Source organism: Diaphorina citri, unplaced genomic scaffold (genome assembly GCF_000475195.1).
Source record: "Diaphorina citri unplaced genomic scaffold, Diaci psyllid genome assembly version 1.1 scaffold568, whole genome shotgun sequence".
Lineage (NCBI taxonomy): Eukaryota > Metazoa > Arthropoda > Insecta > Hemiptera > Psyllidae > Diaphorina > Diaphorina citri.
Genome location: NW_007378002.1, coordinates 36,465 through 43,484, shown reverse-complemented (window position 1 = coordinate 43,484; position 7,020 = coordinate 36,465). Strand labels below are relative to the sequence as shown.

Sequence of the window (7,020 nt, the reverse complement as noted above, 5' to 3'; positions counted from 1 at the left end):
TGCATTTTAGATAGGAAATGAAGAGCTTATAATTATGCAGTGAAAAGGGAATTACGTTTCATTTCTCGCGGTTAAACGAGAAATTAAAACGGACCTCGTCGGGAAAAAGAGCATGCATTTTAGATATTTCCATCAAAAAATAATAGGAAATGAAGAGCTTATAATTATGCAGTGAAAAGGGAATTTAAAAAAAAAAATCTTTCTTGGTTTTGCTACGTTTCATTTCTCGCGGTTAAACGAGAAATTAAAACGGACCTCGTCGGGAAAAAGAGCATGCATTTTAGATATTTCCATCAAAAAATGAAGAGCTTATAATTATGCAGTGAAAAGGGAATTGAAAAAAATCTTTCTTGGTTTTGCAACTCATGCCAAGTTCAGGCTTCGAACCAGAGACAGGAAAAAAAACAACGTCACCAAGTAAAAAGCACATCGCATTCTCGGAATTTGTCGAGATCGACGTTTCATTTCTCGCGGTTATACGAGAAATTAAAACGGACCTCGTCGGGAAAAAGAGCATGCATTTTAGATATTTCCATCAAAAAAATAATAGGAAATGAAGAGCTTATAATTATGCAGTGAAAAGGGAATTAAAAAAAAAATCTTTCTTGGTTTTGCAACTCATGCCAAGTTCAGGCTTCGAACCAGAGACAGGAAGGAAAACGGTTTTGATATTGGCACACTAGGCGTCGGCGCACAACACACTTGTAAGGATAATAAATAAGCCTTTCAAGAAGAATAGGAAGCACTAAACTGTTCTTGTCGAAAAGAACTTGAAATTTTCACGTTTTTGGACTTGGGTTAAAGGAGGTACTACATCCTGCTAAAGCCTAAGGTGCCTAGCTTTCAAAATGTTCAATCCTCCATTTTCATAAGGATAATAAATAAGCCTTTCAAGAAGAATAGGAAGCACTAAACTGTTCTTGTCGAAAAGAACTTGAAATTTTCACGTTTTTGGACTCAGGTTAAAGCGCAAAAAAGAGGAGGTACTACATCCTGCTAAAGCCTAAGGTGCCTAGCTTTCAAAATGTTCAATTCTCCATTTTCAAAGGATAATAAATAAGCCTTTCAAGAAGAATAGGAAGCACTAAACTGTTCTTGTCGAAAAGAACTTGAAATTTTCACGTTTTTGGACTTAGGTTAAAGCACAAAAAAGAGGAGGTACTACATCCTGCTAAAGCCTAAGGTGCCTAGCTTTCAAAATGTTCAATTCTCCATATTCATAAAACCAAATGAGAGTCTATAATCTATATTGTTTATCCTGGAGGATAGTACTGAAAAGTTTACTGTACAATAAACATAAAATCACCCCTGAGGGTGGCACATAAACTCATAAACAACAAGGAAACAAGAAATAATAGTACTGAAAAGTTTACTGTACAATAAACATAAAATCACCCCTGAGGGTGGCACATAAACTCATAAACAACAAGGAAACAAGAAATCAGAAGTGGCACTCTAATATCAAACATAACACTATACTACATGACGTCACACAAATTCAACTTGGGAAGAAAGAAACAAACAAAATAACATGAATTGAATCGAACTAACATATCATGAAAAAAATAAACTCTTCATAACATTATGAGACGTCACACAAATTCAACTTGGGAAGAAAGAAACAAACAAAATAACATGAATTGAATCGAACTAACATATCATGAAAAAAATAAACTACCACCTCTTCATAACATTATGAATAAACAAGATGCTTTTACCCTTGACATACTGGCGAAGCGCTAATCTTCACGTTAGTTTGTTCTGCCAGTTTCATCATCTCGGTTTTCGGGATAATAATTTTATTCTTTGCTTCACCTACAAATGCGTCCATTAAATGTTTTGCAAAATTGCTACTATCATCAGTAGGTGCATGCCATGTCATTGTAGGAACATATTGTAACAGTAGGTTATACCTAAGATGTAACTACATAGTAGCTAACGTATGTAAATTGAGATACACAGTTCACATTCACAAACGTGTATGTCAGTTTGTATACTAACTTTGTATGTCAATTGTAGGAACATATTGTAACAGTAGGTTATACCTAAGATGTAACTACATAGTAGCTAACGTATGTAAATTGAGATACACAGTTCACAAACGTGTATGTCAGTTTGTATACTAACTTTGTATGTCAATCTCTTGACATCAAACACATTCTCGGAAGAACACTAGGTTCAATTTGTAGTTTTATACCAACGTTCTAAGGGTTTATTTAGAGTGTCAGCTTAGATGGCTTAGAACAAGTTGTACCATTTTGCTAACAGCTATAGAATCTGTATTCACTATAAAGAATACTCTGGCTAAGTGGTCTAAATCCTCTTCTGGACTTTATCTAACGGTCCAATGAATCCATTTGGACTTCCTATCAATTGAGTCACATCTGTTGAATCAACTAGCCATCAGCGAACTCAGGTCACATATGTTGCTTGTATTTCCATAAAGTCTTTGGACTTTATCTAACGGTCCAATGAATCCATTTGGACTTCCTATCAATTGAGTCACATCTGTTGAATCAACTAGCCATCAGCGAACTCGGGTCACATATGTTGCTTGTATTTCCATAAAGTCTCTTATCACCAAAACGGTGACAGAACCGTACATGTAGAGGAGCCAGGACTGGTATAAGCTGATTCTGAGGAGTACAGTACGTAGTCTTCTCTCTTCTTCTGTTATAAATGTATGATATTTCGTGCCGTACTTACCTATTTGTTAAACATAACACTGTTATTTTTACATACATTTTGTTTGGATAGATACAATTCGGTTTTCTCATGTACTTATACTATTTTTGTGTTTTATAAGATTTTTTTTTCCATATCTACTCAGGTACATGCCTAATCTTGGTTTGTAATCTCGTAAGATTTTTTTTTTAATTTAATGCACCAACCTCAGTGGTGTAGTGGTTAGCTCAATAGAATTTGGATCTGGAGGTTGGTGGTTCAAGTTCAAGTCCAAGTCAAGTCATAAAATTTATCGTAGTGCATTTAGCAGGGAACGACATGTATGACAAGCATTTATGCTTAACACAATTAAAATTCCTTAACTGCTGGTGCTCATGAAGGTCGGGACACACATAATCGCACCGCGTCCTCCCCGAGCAGAATCCGATGTCTGTGCGGTGGTAGGAGAACACACCGGTTCGAGCTACGGCCGTGCAGAACCATTTGTGACAAGCATTTATGCTTAACACAATTAAAATTCCTTAACTGCTGGTGCTCATGAAGGTCGGGACACACATAACCGCACCGCGTCCTCCCCGAGCAGAGTCCGATGTCTGTGCGGTGATAGAACACACCGGTTCGAGCTACGGCCGTGCAGAACGGGGAATTTCCTCATTTCTTCAAGAAAGTTCTGGATACACATAACCACACTGAGCCTGCGCCGACATACGGCCGAGTGTTGGATGTGAAAATTTAAAACAAACTAGTCTGCAACTCGGCTCGGGCGCGGTGTGTCGTTCATGATCAAGGGATGACCGTTCATGAAAAAACAACCGAGGGTTCAGTCATATAACGATAACGTCAAGCCTATTCCCAACTGAATATCATTATAATAACGACCTAATTCAGGAACTCACTGATAAGATTATATGTCACGTGTTTCATGGTGACGTCACGAAATACCAAGGGACCCATGACAATGCTGAATAAAGAAATACAGTCAACAGAAGTACAATACATACAACCGAATATCTAATGAAACAATTCATTTGTTTAGACTCTTTAGTGCTTATAATTCAATGTAGTGTTTCATGGTGACGTCACGAAATACCAAGGGACCCATGACAATGCTGAATAAAGAAATACAGTCAACAGAAGTACAATACATACAAGCGAATATCTAATGAAACAATTCATTTGTGAGATTATATGTCACGTGTTTCATGGTGACGTCACGAAATACCAAGGGACCCATGACAATGCTGAATAAAGAAATACAGTCAACAGAAGCACAATACATACAACCGAATATCTAATGAAACAATTCATTTGTTTAGACTCTTTATTGCTTATAATTCAATGTAAGTACACAAGAACAAACAAAAAATACAAAGGGCGAAATTATTTGCCTCTACCATTCAACAATAATGACGTTGAAAACAAAGTATTGGTCTTACACCAAGGATCATCAAATCATCAACAAAACATCAAATAACATCAACAACAAAATCATTAGACCAATATAGACCATCAAAATGTAAGTACACAAGAACAAACAAAAAATACAAAGGGCGAAATTATTTGCCTCTACCATTCAACAATAATGACGTAGAAAACAAAGTATTGGTCTTACACCAAGGATCATCAAATCATCAACAAGACATCAAATAATATCAACAACAAAATCATTAGACCAATATAGACCATCAACAATAACAAAATGATTAAAATAATTGATAAAATACTTCCGTGAGATCCGAAACGAGTCCGATTGAAGAAAACAAACCAATGCTCTCGCTCTAGATTATTTCAATGACTTGTCTCAATGAAAATCAAACCATTATTCAAACATAAGAAGAAAATAAAATAGGTAGGTACGTCGTATAGGTACGAATACGTACCGAATAAAGGGGTATTTCCTATAGGTACCTACTGTGGACTATGCAACTAAGGAAAAAACCATTGCGTCACTGATAAGGAAATAATCGCACAATTCATAGGACAAAAAGCAACAAAGTTATTCCTTGTAACATTACGTCATACTGAAAACCCCGCAATCGTCATGCTAATGAAATCAATTAATCCTTGCACCTAGGGGACCTAGATACATCATACAATAAAACACGTGAAAATCATTAGTAATTCCTTGTAACATTACGTCATACTGAAAACCCCGCAATCGTCATGCTAATGAAATCAATTAATCCTTGCACCTAGGGGACCTAGATATATCATACAATAACACGTGAAAATCATTAGTTTGCAACTCTAGAAAAATCTCGTGATGCAAATTAATTTTGAAACATGAACGTCTATTTTTAATACCTTGATACAGATGTCCAGAAACAATATCTGGCCTCCTTCCATGATCATGTTGAAATACAGGCACCCAAGCTGTTATGGGTGCTGTTTGCTGTTTCATTGCTTCCAAGACATGTTTGAAACTCATCTTTGAAAAATTGTATGTCACTCATGAACATAGGATTCCACATTCCAATGATCATAAACTTGTTCTACTCCGTCATGTTATGTCAGATATTAGATAGGCTATTTCTTCATCAGCCTATTGTTTCCTCAAAGTTGATTTAGAATTTTTAGTGCTTAGGATTAGACAAGGCTTATTGGACTGTTATTATTTTTAATAGTCAGAGAGATCAAAAATAATTTAAATAGGTAATTGATAACAATGATAAGTAAGCTGTCGGTGATGAAAAATGTACTTGGATGATTTTATTGCCAACAATAGACATCAGGTAGACAATCGAGTAGACCTAGGATTTTTAATAGTCAGAGAGATCAAAAATAATTTAAATAGGTAATTGATAACAATGATAAGTAAGCTGTCGGTGATGAAAAATGTACTTAGATGATTTTATTGCCAACAATAGACATCAGGTAGACAATCGAGTAGACCTACCTACTCGATTTGACTAGGTAAGAGGTAACCTATAACTTGGTTTACGTTACTATTTCAGCTTAATACCTATTGAGCGACTAAGTTTGAATGAGTAGCGACCAGTGGCGGCATGATAATGTAAAAAAAAAAAGTTGATGAAACTATTAGTGCAAAAGGTGGGTCTAAATTCATTTTGAAATGCTCTTAACTTAGGCATACTACTCGATTTGACTAGGTAAGAGGTAACCTATAACTTGGTTTACGTTACTATTTCAGCTTAATACCTATTGAGCGACTAAGTTTGAAATGAGTAGCGACCAGTGGCGGCATGATAATGTAAAAAAAAAGTTGATGAAACTATTAGTGCAAAAGGTGGGTCTAAATTCATTTTGAAATGCTCTTAACTTAAGTCATGCTCAAATGCAAACCTAACAAAATATCTACATTTTACACCACCATATTCAATTTGTGGTACTTTTTTTAGAATTTTGGAATGCATATCAAATTTTAAATGTTTCAAGCGTGGCTGGAATCCAAATTATAGCTTGTGTGTTGTAAATCAAGCTATGCTTATAAGCATTAACACGAAAATGAAACTGCTGCCATAAAATAAGTAAACATGATCGTGGAGTTTTTCCTCAAATATTTAGTAATTTTATTACAAAAAATAAATAAATAGCATTAGGGTACAAAAACTAATAAATAAAATAAACAATACCTACAACAATATTATTAAGTACAACATGAAAAAAAAAAATCTCAAGATAAAAAGAAATTTTTAACTTACATACCTAAAGGTAAAATAAATTATATTTTAAAAAATAGAAATTTTAAAACACTACTGATAGATATGATAAGGTACCTAATCTATCATAAATTCTGTAAGTTAAGTATGTACTTGCAAAACTTTTTCTTACACTTACCTACCCACACAATATTAATGTGTTTTCTTAGAAAATGTTCATAGAAGTACAAAGATCTATTTACAACTTACTGTTTCCTGTAGAGAGGTATCCATTATTTAGGTAAGTACTAAGGCTTATTGGACTGTTATCCCTCATACTGGCTATGTACTTATTTAAATGGTGCATGTACATAATTGGTAATTGTACTTTACAAAGGGAACTAAAGTGCTTCAAGTAATAGCTAATAGCTTTCTAATGTCCCACATCTGAAAGCACCTTATTTTTAACCTTCTGTTTGTGCTGACCCATATTGCTCTCCTATTTGTTTCAGGTCTGCCCCAAATTCACCAGAAATCTTAGATTTTCCAAGAAGCACAATCTATCCCACAACAGACAACTGAAGAAAGCCGCCTACAAGTTGAAACTGAAAGAAAAGTTCTCTGGACAAAAGAAATAGATTGTTAGGTGTTTTATAAGTTATGTAAAATAATAATAAATGTAATTGTTTTTCTACAAAGACAAAAATTTGTTTCTTTTCATTTTTACATTTCCATA

At 34.7% G+C, this 7,020-nt stretch overlaps 1 long non-coding RNA gene across 1 annotated transcript; it reads right to left on the bottom strand.

The window, feature by feature from the left end:
- Window positions 1-5,303: 5,303 nt before the first annotated feature.
- Window positions 5,304-6,588, bottom strand: LOC113467849. Its single transcript, XR_003391789.1, has 3 exons — window positions 5,808-6,588; window positions 5,578-5,610; window positions 5,304-5,435 (listed from the first exon to the last, which is right to left on the bottom strand). It is a non-coding gene; the product is annotated as an uncharacterized LOC113467849 (long non-coding RNA).
- Window positions 6,589-7,020: the final 432 nt, after the last annotated feature.